Genomic DNA, 14258 nt, shown 5'->3' with positions numbered 1-14258 from the left:
CTTATAGAATCTTCTTCCTGGCCCTTCTGTTCCTTGAATTATTCTCAATACTATATGTTCAAAAAAAAAAAAAAAAAAGAAAGAAAGAAAAGAAACGAAAGAAAGGAATCAAGTGAGAAGTGGAAACTCTGTTAATTTTGGTATTTTTACATCCCTAGAAATTTCAGTGTTTATGAGTAAAAGGAAAAGACAGGAGAGAACGTGACTTAGAGAGGATAGGACAGTAAGGAATGCCATAGGATGGCACTGAACAGATGATCAGAGTAAAAATAAATAATAATAGTAACTATAATTATTATGCATATTTAGAAACAAAAATGAAAGGAAAAAAAAAAAAGAACAAACCCAAACAGGAATCAAACCCCATCATCATGAGCTATGGTATATCATTAAAATGGAAGGGAATTACATGCAAATGCTTCAAATAGAAAATGTAGAATACCTTTGCACTGTTGATTTTTAGTTGTCAGGACAAGTGAGACCCAAACAGCAGTCAGAATGGTCCCAGCATGCTTGTTGCCTTTTTTGTTTGCACAGTAGCTGTCAATTCTAGCCTTGCAGGTAGTGGAACCCAGCAGGAAGAAGGGGCGGGACCCAACGTTGCAGCCTGAACTGAGAGCAAATTTAAATTACTGAGCCTTTTTTCCCCTTTTTTATTTTTCTACTCTGCGACAAACTGAAAAGATTCCAGCACGCTAATTTAACCACCCTGCTTCTTCTTCTTTGCCTTTTTTTTTTTTTTTTTTTTTTTTTTGTCTCCCTGCTTCCAGGATAATTAAAAGAGAAACCTGTAAAAGCAACATTCCTGTGAGCGAGTTGGTGCTGCAACGTGCTGGTAAGAAAACGAATTTAATTTTTTTATCTTTTCTCTTTTTTTTCCTGCCCCCTCTTTGGCTTTTCTTTCTTTTTCTTCTTCTTCTTCTTCTTCTTTTTTTTTTTTTTTTAAGAGCTGAAGGCATTGTCTGTCTAATGCAGTCATAAGCGTGGCTTTCCTGCCGTGAGGGGTTAGCATGTAATGAAAAGGTGTAATTGCCTGATATGTGACCTTCGCGTCATCCTCATAATGGGTAATAGCAGCATTCCTATGTACCCTGTCGATGTGTCTCCCTGCAAATTGACTGGTCACCCAGTTGCAACAGGGTTAAGATTGTCGCACTATGGCAATGAGTTGTTGATCGTTTAGGGTTGGCATTTCAGCGTCCTGTCAGGGAGAATTCTTGAGTTTTCCAACTTACTCGTTTGCAGGGGAGTTAGGGTTTTAATAGGTCCGTTACAGACCATAACTGTTATGTTGTTTACTCACCAAACAGGAAGTCGACGATGAAACTTTTTTTAAGGAACACTGTAATTATCCTAGACTTCCTTAGTTCCGATAATGAAACAGACTCAAGTGAGTGCTGAGACAAGTTATTTTAATCCCTTTGATCTGTAACTAGTCAGGAGTTCATTAGACAGTCAACTGTGGAGAGCCTCGATCATTTGGGGACCTTTGACTGGCAATGCCAACTTTATTCTTTAAAAGGACAAATTCTAATTCAACCCAATTTAATTTAACAAGTATTTCTATATACTGTGCCTGGCATTGGTGCTGAACATGTTCTTGCCTGTTATTCTGTGATGGGGAGAAACTGAAGCTAAGTGGCGTAGATTTTCAGCAACCATCTCTTTTTACTACCATTAGAACTGATCAGGTCATTTAAGACACATTTCAAAACACATAACTGTTGACTATGAGATAAAGTTCCCAAGGTTAAATCTGCAATCAAAGTACTTCTTTTCCTTCCATGCGTGTAATTTTATGTCAATGGCAAGTATGGTCAGTATATTTGTTACTGCATTTTAATATTACAAAGAAAGAATTAAACAAAGAAATCTTTCTTGCAAACCACACATCTCATTTGAAAATATATCCATGTGGCAAACTTTGTTTGAGCTTATCCAGATTCTAGCCTCAGAGGTTGGAGTATACACAGAAAGGTTTAGGTTTGTCCGTGAGTCTGGCTGGATTTGGGATGAGAAACTTAGGAACAAAGATTTTCTCTTTTTTTGCCTTAAAAAACACATATAAAATATTAAGGGATATTTTCTGCTGTTCTCCATTGTTGTTTGTTAACTGTGGTATTTTGTGGGGATTTTTTTTTGGGAGGGGGTTGTTTGTTGTTTTAAGTAGGTAAGTATAGATAAGTAAGATAATAGGGAGATTATAGGGAGAAAGAGAATGTAGTTCCCAAATGTCCATTAAGCCCTTTTTCTAAAGAAAGACTCTCCTATGAAAGTTTGAACATCGTAGACCATTTGCATCTGATAGAGAATGTGGCATTCCATACGCTGGTAACATTTGGTCTCCCGTCTCTGTAGCTCTTCTATCTAATTGTGTCATTTCTACATTTAACAGCTCTGAACCATGCCGCCCCTTGGGTCCTCACCAATGCCCCCCAAATCATTTGAAATGTCTGAAAAGACTTGGGAACATTAGAAAATGTCAATTGTTAGAATAATTTCTGCCTCTTGCATCAAGAGAAAATACTATGTATTTAAGAGTTCGTTTTTACAATCTGTTTTTATACACCAGTAACTGACTATTAGGAACATTTCAGTTATAATTGGAATAAATTGTTGCCCAGTAACAAGCAACTAAACTGAAGCTACTTTCATAGAATCAGCGACTAGAAATAGCTACAAAGAGCTAAATACAAGTCAAACCACAGCACCGGCATTTCTTCATTTTTTTAAAGATTCATTTTTTTGTAATTTTACCCTTCTACTTAAATTCTTAAATTTGTTACCCAGGGTGTTTCTTCTGTGAAAATGTCTAATTGACCAAAGTCCCATATATAAAGAATAAAGGACAATAGATCTCTGAAAAAAATTTCTTTCTGATTCAAAACAAGAATGAGAGAAGATAAGCACAACCTTTCAGACTCTGAGTGTTAACAAGATTCTGGGCTAGCAGTACCATTATATGTGAAGAACTGCTATCATCTCTTGCAGAACGTAATGTGAAATTATGGGTTTCACTGTAGGACTCTGTCATTTGAACTAGTAATCAGTCCATAATTCTATAGATGGCTGCAGTTAAAACGATGCTTTCCCCCATTAATAAAATATTGAATAACACTGAAATTACTTTAGTTAGATTTTACCCTATCCATGTTTTCAATAGAAAAAGAACCAGTAATAACCCCACATCCCAGTATCTAAGCATGCATAATGTCAGAATGTCTTTTCTTCTCCCCTTGCTGGAGTGCTTGTGACATTACAATTTCAAGAGCAAAATTCTTTAACAGCAGTTCCACACTTGCCATGTAACTCTTGTGGCATCTGGCATAGTTTCCACCTTATAATTGCACTACATATTGAAGTAGAAAAATACCTTACAGAGAGAGTAAACATTGTTATTTTACACACAGATGTACACACAGAATTATATACGATGCTGAAATAAAAGTCTAGAGACAGCGTAAATATGTAAGTCATGCTTTCTGAAAATATGTCATTTGCTCAATTCATTATAAGTGTTTACTAAGCATCAACTACGTTAGTATCTGTAGGCAACTGAAAAATGACAAAGCCATCTCTTGGTCATCAAGGGACTTACAATGTAGTAGAAGTTTAAGTGGTAGACTAAAAAGTGTGATTTTATTAATGAGACTTTGGCAAACTTAGCATAGCTTGGGGATCTCAGGATCAAGAAAAATTCTGATGTATTGTTTCTGACTTCTTGAAAGGCATATTCTTCAGTTCCCACATTTGCTTCGGTAATTTTTCTCTAGTCATATATGTGTTGTCTCTTTTTCTTGGTTTTCAAAAATTACTGTTATTATCGATACAGTCATAATATTATATATATATTTTTTCACTACAATAAGAAAAGGAGTAAGAAATACTAAGCTGGATAACAGGAGATATCAATCCTAATCCTTATTTACTACCACTGACTTTTTTAGCTAATCTTCTTGGGCCTCTGTCTCCTCATCTTTGCAAAGAGGAAGTCGCCCCATCAGATAGCCAAGTATTTTTGATTCTGCCTAGCTGAAGATGGGTAACTTTCAAGGAAGAGAAAGGGGAATGTCTGTGTGGGCAGGCACTGTGGTCAAGGGGTTTAAACAAAATGATCAGTTAATAAGCTGCAAGTCCTGGCCTGTGCACTGGGCAGAGTCAGTGTGTGCGTAGGCCAGTCCCTCGATAGCGTACACGCTTCTCACGTCACTGCTGTAGTAATGCCCACAGGACTAGAGAGAATCATTGCAATGGAACAGTAAGTGTATATAAAGAATGCTGTTCTACCGTCTGTTGAAATGCTTCCACATGTGACCCAAGAGAATAAAGAGAACACTCTCTCCTTAGAAACTAAAATCTATAGCAATGCTTTTCTTGAACACATAAAAATATTTGAGTGTATACCTATCCCTAACACGTTCTAGTAATGAGATAATTCAAACGTGTCACTTTAGAATCTCTATATTAGTAATATAAAATATATTATAAATGTAAATTGGGAATGTTGTCTAAGGCCTATTACTGAAACTGTCTAATATACCCATCTTATATTTCCACTGTAAATATATAAATGCTTGGTTATGCTAAGTCTTATAATCCTATTGGTTTCTTCCTGCCTCCCTGGCTTTCTATTGTTTTTGTAAGAATGAAGTTAGAGAGCTACATAGGATAAAAGTAGACAGAGAAGCTGTTTAATTTTTTCCCCTTTTATTCTGATCCAAATGTTAATTAATCCTTTAGCAACCTAGGTGGACGGACAGAGGTAGAGAGAAGACGAGTAGTTCTTAGATTATTGTAAGAAGTGTAGCAAGACAGGACTGGTGATTTCTTCATTAATTCATTGATTCTTTCATTCAAATGTTTTTTAAGTGTTTGTTCTATAAATGGCACTGAAATACCCTGGCTAAAGAAGCAGATATGGTTCCTCTGCTCAAAAACTTACACTGTTGCAAATGGCAAGATCTTGTTCTTTTTTGTGGCTGAGTAGTACTCCATAATTTACGTACACCACATCATCTTTATTCATCTGTTTGGGACACTTGGGCTGCTTCTGTATCTTGGCTGTTATAAATAATGCTGCCATAAATGTAGAGGTGCATATATTTTTTCAAACTAGTGAGTTCATTTTCTTTGGGTTAAGGTCTGATAGTGGCATTGCTGGATGTTATGGTGCTTCTATTTTTAATTTTTTGAGGAACCTCTGTACTGTTTTCCACAGTAGCTGTACCAATCTACATTCCCACCAACAGTGTACATTCCCTTTTCTTCATATTCTCACCAACACTTGTTATTTCTTTTCTTTTTTATACTAGCCATTCTGACTTTTTAGGGTGATATCTTATGGTGGTCTTGATTTGCATTTCCCTGGTGATTAGTGATATTGGGCGTCTTTTCATGTGTCTGTTGTCCACCTGTATGTCTTTGGCAAAATACATGGATAGACTTTGAGGGTATTATTCTAGGTGAAGTAAGTTAGAGAAAGACAAATAACATACGATTACATGTGGAATCAAAAAGACAAAACAAACTAAGCAGAAAGAGACCCATTAACATATAGAATAAACTGGTGGTTTCTGGATGGAATGGGCTGGGCAATGGGCAGAATGGGTGAAGGGGAGTGGGAGACACAGGTTTCCAGTGATAGAATGTGTACATTACAGGGATGAAAGGTACAGCACAGGGAATATAGTCAATGGTATTGTAATAGCCCTGTATGGTGACAGATGGTAGCTACACTTGTAGAGAGCATAACAGAATGTGTAAGTTATTGAATCACTATGCTTTACACCTGAAACTAATGTAACATTATGTGTCAATGGTACTACAATAAAAGAAAAAGAAGGATATAGGGGGGAAAAGGCATGAACACAAAATGGATCATTACAAGTTGTATTAAGTGCTGTGAAGAAAAGTTCAAGTGCTCTGATAGGAACTATGGGAGGAGACTGGTCGAAATTGGCAGGCTCAAAGAGAGGTGTTCTAATGCAAGATACAGATGCTAACTCATTCTAAAGCAAAAGAAATACATAATTCTATTTTTTGTGTGTGTGCCTTTGTGTAACTGAGTTAAGGAAGTTCTTTGCTTACTGGATTTTTGTAATAACTTACTGTCTCTGTGCTTCCACTATAGTCTCTTCTTAATACGCAGCCCGAGTGGTCCATTAGAAATGTAAGTCAGAAGATGTTACTTCTCTATTCAAAACACTGCAATAAAGATACCTTAGAAGTCATTTCCAAGAAAGGAAACTGGATGACTGGGGCATAAGGATGAGAGGAAGGCTGGCATATACCGTCTACCCTTTTGTACCTTTTGAATTTTTATGTCATACTCATCTATTGTGAATTTGACTAAATAGGTGGAATATATAATTTTTCATTTAAACCTGGATTCCTAATAATGAAAGGTGATAATATTAATAATCACCATGGGACAACCACAGAAAAGGGAACTGTCCAGGGCCAACAAGGATAACCTAACCCTACACTGACTCGTTCCTTCCTCCTGTTGCCCCTAATATTCTAGGCACATTCATGTACTTAAACACAGATAGAGCACACCAGGTCTGCTCCTACCTCAGGATCTTTGCACCTAATCTTCTCTAAGCCTGCATCATTCTGCTTCTAGATATCCATATCCATTGCTCTCTCACGTCCTTCGTGTTTTCCAAAATATCACCTTCTCTGACCACTCTTTTTACAAGTACAACTCACCCTAATCTTCCATATCCTCCTTCACTTCTTTCTCTCCAAAGAACTCATCATTTCTATTATAATGTGTCCTATACTTTGTAATCTGTTTATTGTTGAACTTTCCCCATTAAAATAGATATTTCATGAGGGCAGACATTTGGGTCTATTTTATTTACTGCTGAATCCCTAGCATCTAGATAGACCCAGCACATAGAAGGTGCTCAAAAAATACTTGTTTAATGAATGTTAGGTGTCACTGTCATCCTAATCAGTAGGCTTAGGGCTATGTTCTGGTTAGGGTTCCAAATCCAGGTCTGAGTGTGGAAGTGTAGGAGACTGGCTCAAAAATGTGGGGAGTGAAGTCAGGGAGGCTCAGAAAGACAGATCCAGAAACAGGGCCAAAAACTGAAATAGACTATCCAAAGAGGTATCAATTTCAAGGACTCAGATGAAGGTACCAAGAGAAATGGAGACATAAGGCATAATTGGAGATGATGAGACATAAACAGTGGGTTAGATGGCAAATAGGGGCAGTAGAAGAGAGTTTCCTGGTGTTCTGTATATGCAGAATCTACTGGAATGTGGCTGGAGTGCTCGCTTCGGCAGCACATATACTAAAATTGGAATGTGGCTGGATCATCTAAAGAAAAATATTTCTTTCTTACACTGTAACTGGCTTTGCTGGGATCTCTAGAAGACTTTCAGGAACTGGAGTTGACCTGAGGAACAATGAGCTGATCCAGTGAGTTATAATTAAGTGATCTAATGAGTGATAATAAAGAAAGCAAGATTCAAGGGAATTGGGAAACATTTTACTGAAGTTGTTTTTATAGCCACATCATAGAGTCTGAAATTTTCTGTGTACTTTTAAAAATAGCACTTTGACAGTACAAATAGCATTCCTCAGAATCTACTAGTTCCGGGATGAGGTAAGCAGGCCACAGAGAAATGGACAGAACAAGCTCTTCTGTTCATGATTAGCTCCACCGTATTTGTATATGAAAACATCCCTGTAGTCTACAGATGATATTATAGGGAGATAATGCTCTCTGAATATTCATCTTCTGAAAGGTTATTATAATAAAGATGTAATGGCATGCTTTCCCAGTAAGGCCATTACTTTGAAGATGTACTATTCTCTGAGTATTTCTTTTATACTACACTTAACTATTATATAGCTGACCTCTATTTAATTGAGGGGCTGGGGGTAAATCCCAAAAATTCTGCCCTCGTTTTGAAAGATACTTGATAGTGTTTTAACCAACTAAAGTGATGTGTACTTTACGTAAAATAAACTGAACCCACGTTAAGTGTGCAGTGTGAAGCGTTTACACCAATGTGTCTCCTTGGGAAACCAGCACAGCAATAGACGGTATCATGCTAAGCGAAATAAGTCAATCAGAGAAAGACAATTATTGTATGATCTCTCTGATATGAGGAATTTCAGAGGTAGGGTAGGGGGTCATGGGGGATAGGGAGGGAAAAAATGAAACAAGATGGGATCGAGAGGGAGACAAACCATCAACGTCTCTTAATCTCATGAAACAAACTGAAGGTTGCTGGGGGGTAGGGAGAGGGTGGCTGGGTTATGGACATTGGGGAGGATATGTGTTATGATGAATGCTATAAAATGTGTAAGCCTAATGATTCACAGACCCGAACCCCTGGGGCAAATAAAACATTATATGTTAATAATAATAAAAAAAAAGTGCAGAACATTTCCACTTATACAAGTTTCCTTGTGTCCTTTTGTAGTCAATCCTATTCTCCACACCTTGCCTTTAGGTAACCACCGATCTGCTTTCTATCACTGCAGATTAATTTACATTTTAAAAAAATTTTATGTATATGGCACCATACCATGTATACTCTTTTGTGCCTGGCTTGTTTACTCAGCATAACACCGTTGGGATTCATACATATTGTCATGTGCATCAGTAGGGTTTTTTTTTTAATTGCTGACGGGCGTTCCTTTGCATGAATATACCACATTTTGTTTATCCATTCACCTGTTGATGGACATTTGGATAGTTTCCATTTGGGAGCTGTTATGAACAAAGCTGTATGAACATTCATGTGTAAGTCTTTATGTGGCCAGAGGAGCTCTTTTCTCTCAGGCAACTAGCTAAAAGTGAAAATGCTGGGTCTAATCACAGGTGTATGTTTAACTTTATAAGGAAAACCAAGCATTTTCCCAAAGTACTGTAAAATTTTATACTTTCACCAGCAATGTAGGAGAGTTCTAGTTGCTAGACATCTTTGCCAGTGGTTGATATTGCTAACTTTTCAGTTTTAGTCATTCTGATGGGTATGTGGTGGAATCTTACTGTGGTTTTAATCAGCATCTCCTGAGAAGTAAGGATGTTGAACATCTTTTTACATGCTCATTGGCTTATTGTGAAGTGTCTGTTCAAATCTTCTGTCAATTTTTTCTCTGAATATTTAGTTGTAGAACTTCTTTTCATATTTGGAGAGAACTATCTGATGGAAAATATTTCCTCCCAGCATGTGACTTTTCTTTCTATGTTTTTTTAAATTATGTCTTTCAAGGAGTAACATTTTTTTAAATTTGGATTAATCCAGAATATATCATATAACTAATATGTGAATTTTTTCTTCTGTTGTTCTTTTTTTGTGTGTTCTAAAACATCTTCACCAGTTAGAAGATGATGAAATTTTTTTGTTTTCTCCTGTAAGGTTTACAATTTTAGTTTTCATATGTAGATCTATGACACATTTTCATTTTAAATTAAATTAAATTAAATGACACATTAAAACCAAGGTTCAGTTTTTTTATATGGATATCCAGATACTCAAGGATCACTATTGAAAAACTCTCCCATTTATGTCTCTTGAATCATTTGTCAGGAATCAATCAACCATATATGTGTTGGTTGTCTTCTAGAGTCCCTGTTGAGTGTTATATGTCGTCACTAGTTCCACAGTGTAGAGATTGTCCTAGCTTTGTAGTAGGTCTTGAAAACAGGTGGTGTAAGTTCCCCAACATTTTTCTTTTTCAGTATTGCTTTGGCTAGTCTAAGTTGCTTTCATTTTCATATAAATTTAGAGTTAGTTTATAAATTTTTTTCCCTCAAAAAGCCTGCTGAAATTTTTATTAGAGTTGTATTTAATATATAGTTCAATTTGTACAACTGACATTTTAACTACTTTGAGTCTCCTATCCATAAATATTTATTTAGATATTCTTTATTTCAGTGATGGATTATAGTTCTGAGTAAACAAGTATTTTACAATTTTTGTTAAATTTATAAATTGAGTATACAGTGTTTTGGATGTTATTGAAGTAGAATTGTATTTTTTATTTCATTTTCCAACTTTTGTTGCTGTTGTATATGGACTTTAGGTTTTTGCACACTGACCTCCTATACTAGTATCCTGACAAATTGACTTATTAGGTCTAGTGGGTATTTTTTGCATATGTATTTCTTAGGATTTTCCAAATATAATATCAACTTTTTTTTAATATCAACTTTTGATCAAAACACTTCATCCTTTCCAATCTGTATTTCTTTTATCCCTTGTCTTAATTGACTGAAAGAGCTAGGATGTCTAGTAAAACACTGAATATAAATACTGAGAATGAATGTTTTTTACTTGTTCTCAGTTTTAGGGGGAAACATTCAGTCTTTCATCATAGAGTATGATAGAGGGAATTTCATGCATATACTTTACCACAAAAGGAATTCAATTTTTGCTGAGAGTCTTAATAATGAAAGGGTATTGTCTTCTTATATACCAAGGATTTGATTTGCTAATATTTTGATTAAGGATTTTTGTGTCTCAGTTCATTAAGGTACTGGTTGGCACCTTTCTTCTCTTGTAATATATTTGCCTGGTGTGCTCTCAGAATAAGACTGATCTCATAAAATAGGTTGGGAAGTACACCTTCCTTCTTTATTGTCCAAAAGATTTTGTGTAGAAATAGGATTTTTTTTTTTTCTTCCCTAGATGTTTGGTAGAATTTATCAGTAAGCTCTCTGGGTCTGGAGTTCCCTTTGTGGGAAGACATGTAATGACAAATTCAATTTTATTCATAATTGTAGAGTTATTTGAATTTTTTGCTTCCTTTTATGTTAGCTTTGGTCATTTGTGTTAGTCAAGGTATTTGTATATTTTTTCTGAGCTATCACAATTATTACCGTAAAATGTTCACCAAATTCTCATATCCTCTGAGTACTGTAGGATCAGTAGTAGCATTTTCTCTTTCTTAATATTAGTAGTTTGTGTTTTCTTTCTGTTTTGTTTTTTTTAAATCAGTTCATTAGTTTTCTATTTCTGCTATAGCAAATTACCACAAACTTAGTGACTAAGGAATATAAGATTTTCTTAAAGATTTTTATTTATTTATTTGACAGACGGAGATCACAAGTAGGCAGAGAGGCAGGCAGAGAGAAAGGAGGAAACAGGCTCCTTGCTGAGCAGAGAGCCTGATGTGGGGCTCTATCCCAGGACCCTCGGATCATGATCCGAGCCAAAGGCAGATGCTTTGACCTACTGAGCCACCCAGGCGCCCCAAGCAATATACGTTTATTACATTATAGGTCTGTTTATCCTAAGTCTGACAAATCTCACTGGACCAAGGCTCTGGAGGAGGATCTATTTCCTCACTCTTTTGCATTTTGGGCAAAATTCCATACCTTACAGTTGTAGACTGAGATCTCCATTCCTTTGTTGGATATCAGCTAAGGGTCATTCACATCTTCTAGAAGTCATTTCTTGGCTTGTGGACACTTTCTGCCATCTTTGAAGGGGCAATGGTCCCTCTCATACTTCAAATCTTCCTTCTTCCATCTTATTTCTTTAACCCAACTGGGAACATTTCTCCACCTATAGGGACACATTTGATGGGATTGGGCCCATCCAGATATTCCAGGATAATCTCCCCATCTCAGGGTTGTACCATTAATCAGGTCTGCAAAGTTCTTCTTATCATCCAAGGTCACATATTTACAGGTTGCAGGGATTAGAGCATAGACCTCTTTGAGGGTCCATTTTTCTGCCTTCTATGCTGGAAGCTTTCATTATTGACTTTATGCTTTTTTCTTTTCTCTTATATATGTCTTTAAAGCTATACAGTTTCCCCAACCACCACATTAGCTATATTCCACAAATTTTAGTTTATATTCTCTTCATAATTACTCCTTCAGAATAATTTTATTTTGTGGTTGCTTCTTTTTCCCATGGTTTTTAAGAAGTATGTTACTTAATTTCTAGATACTTCAACTTTTTCTAAACATATTCTTGCTAATTTCTATTTTAATTCCTTTCTAGTCTGAGAACTTACCCCATAATGTCATAATTTTTAAATTTATGTCCTGACATAACACTAGGGTTAGAATTTGAAATGTTCATAGAAACAATGTGTATTGGGGCGCCTGGGTGGCTCAGTGGGTTAAAGCCTCTGCCTTCGGCTCAGGTCATGATCCCAGGATCCTGGGATCGAGCCCCGCATCGGGCTCTCTGCTCAGTGGGGAGCCTGCTTCCCTTCCTCTCTTTCTGCCTGCCTCTCTGCCTAGTTGTGATTTCTCTCTGTCAAATAAATAAAATAAAATAAAATAAAATAAAATAAAATAAAATAAAAAGAAACAATGTGTATTCTGCAGTGGTTTGGTGGATTATTCTATAATGGCCAGCTAGTTTCGTAATGTGCATTTGATCTTATATATCTTATATTTTCTTACTGATTTTTTGTCTATTTGTCTTATCAGTTACTGCTAATTGTATACAGTCCCCATCCATGATTGTAGATTTTTCTCCCTCTTAGTTTCTCTTAGATTTCTCCCCCTAAGTTTCTCTTAGATTTTCATCCAAGTGTTAGTATTAGGTATATATGCATTTATATATATAAATGCATTTTTATATATAAATTTATATATATATGTATATATAAATATATATACATTTATATATATAAATGCATATATTTATTATTTTACATATATGTGTGTGTGTGTGGTACACATATATATATTATACATACATTCTAATATATATACAGGTGTATACATGTATATTATACATTCTCCATACACACTTTCTGTATCTTTGCATGTTTAGAAATTAACTCTATTTTGATTAATTTTTCCTTTCTTCCCTTCTTTTGTGTTAATCAGGTGTTTTTTGAAATTTCATTTAACTTACGTTTTGGTTTTCTAGTTATATCTTTCTGAATTGTTTTCTCATGATTTCTTAGAAATTAAAATATACATTCTAAAGCTAATTGTAATATCCTAACAGTATATTTCCATTTACCATCTTTTTTTGAGCTATTGTTATAATATTATATTTACATACATTATAAACTCATCAATAAATTTGTTTTGGTTTTGTTTGTTGGATTTGCTTGATTTGGAGGGAGGTTTGAAGCAGGTTGTTTGCTTTTGCTTTTAACAACAATTTCTTTTTTAAAGAAATTAGGAAAAGAAAATATGTTTATATAATCTGAACACCTTCCTTTGCATTATTTGTTAATGCAGTTCTGGTAATAAATTTTCTTACTTTTTATCTATCTGAAAAATTTTCAATTTTTAATTTTAATTTCATTTTTATTAAAGCTTTATTAAACATAGAATTTATTATTGACAGTTTCTTTTTTCCTTTAGCAGTTTTATTATTATTAAAGTTTCCTTTAGCTGACCTCCTCCATAGTTTCTTAAGAGAAGTCAGTAAATCATAGCACTCTTTACCTGTTATTAATGTGTATGTTTTCTCTGGCTGAGTTTAAGGTTTTATTTGTTATTTTTGGGTATCAGCAGTTTAACTACAATGGATTTAGGAATGTTTTTCTTTATTTTAATCCTGTTTGAAGTTTATTGAGTTATTATATCTGTATTTAATGTTTTCCATCAAATTTGGAAAAGATTCTGCTATTTTTTAATTAAAAAAATGTTTCCTGGTCGTTTTTTTTTTTTTTCTCTCTCTCCAATTACATGTATAATAACCTAACTGATATTCTCACATAAGCCTCTTAGACTCTATTTATTTTCCTTCAATCATTTTATTCAAGTTTTGTGATACTTCATTATGCTCTCTCCAATATACTGTTAATTTTACCTAGTTAATTTCTAAGGTTTATTGAATTTTTCAGTTGTCAAATTTCTATTTTTTTCTATAGATTTATTTCTTCTGGGGGATTTCCTTTTCACACACTGGCCTCATACTTTCTTTAATTATTTGAGCATATTTATAGTCACTCCTTCAAAGTTTTACCTGCTAACTCCAACACCTGGGACTATTGGAAGTCAGTTTGTATTGACTGTCTCTGTTCCTATTTATGGGTCATACTTTCTATATCTTTGCATGTCTAGTAATTTTTGGTTGTAAAGTGGACATTTAAGATAATACATTTTTGTAGCAGTGGATTTTGTAGTGTCCCGAGAATTGTGCTCTTTTATTCTGATATTCAGTTAATCTTCCTGAACATGAAATGCAATATTTATCTTCTCTTGTAGCATGTAGCTGCTGATATCTCTGGACTGTTCTTAAGAATTCCAAATGCTTTTATTATATTAGTCTAACCTCTTGGAATTCTTCCCCGTGCCTGTGTA

At 35.0% G+C, this 14258-nt stretch overlaps 1 protein-coding gene across 1 annotated transcript in view; it reads left to right on the top strand.

The window, feature by feature from the left end:
• The first annotated feature begins 794 nt into the window (after positions 1-794).
• CELF2 (CUGBP Elav-like family member 2) overlaps positions 795-14258 on the top strand; it is an 829878-nt gene continuing 816414 nt past the window's right edge. Inside the window, exon 1 of the mRNA XM_046013183.1 lies at positions 795-835. The gene's annotated coding sequence lies outside the window, so the exon portion shown is untranslated. The remainder of the gene's footprint in view (positions 836-14258) is intronic.

Source organism: Meles meles, chromosome 7 (genome assembly GCF_922984935.1).
Source record: "Meles meles chromosome 7, mMelMel3.1 paternal haplotype, whole genome shotgun sequence".
Lineage (NCBI taxonomy): Eukaryota > Metazoa > Chordata > Mammalia > Carnivora > Mustelidae > Meles > Meles meles.
The sequence above is the reverse complement of the archived record's forward strand: the minus strand, read 5'-3'. Positions and strand labels throughout refer to the sequence as shown.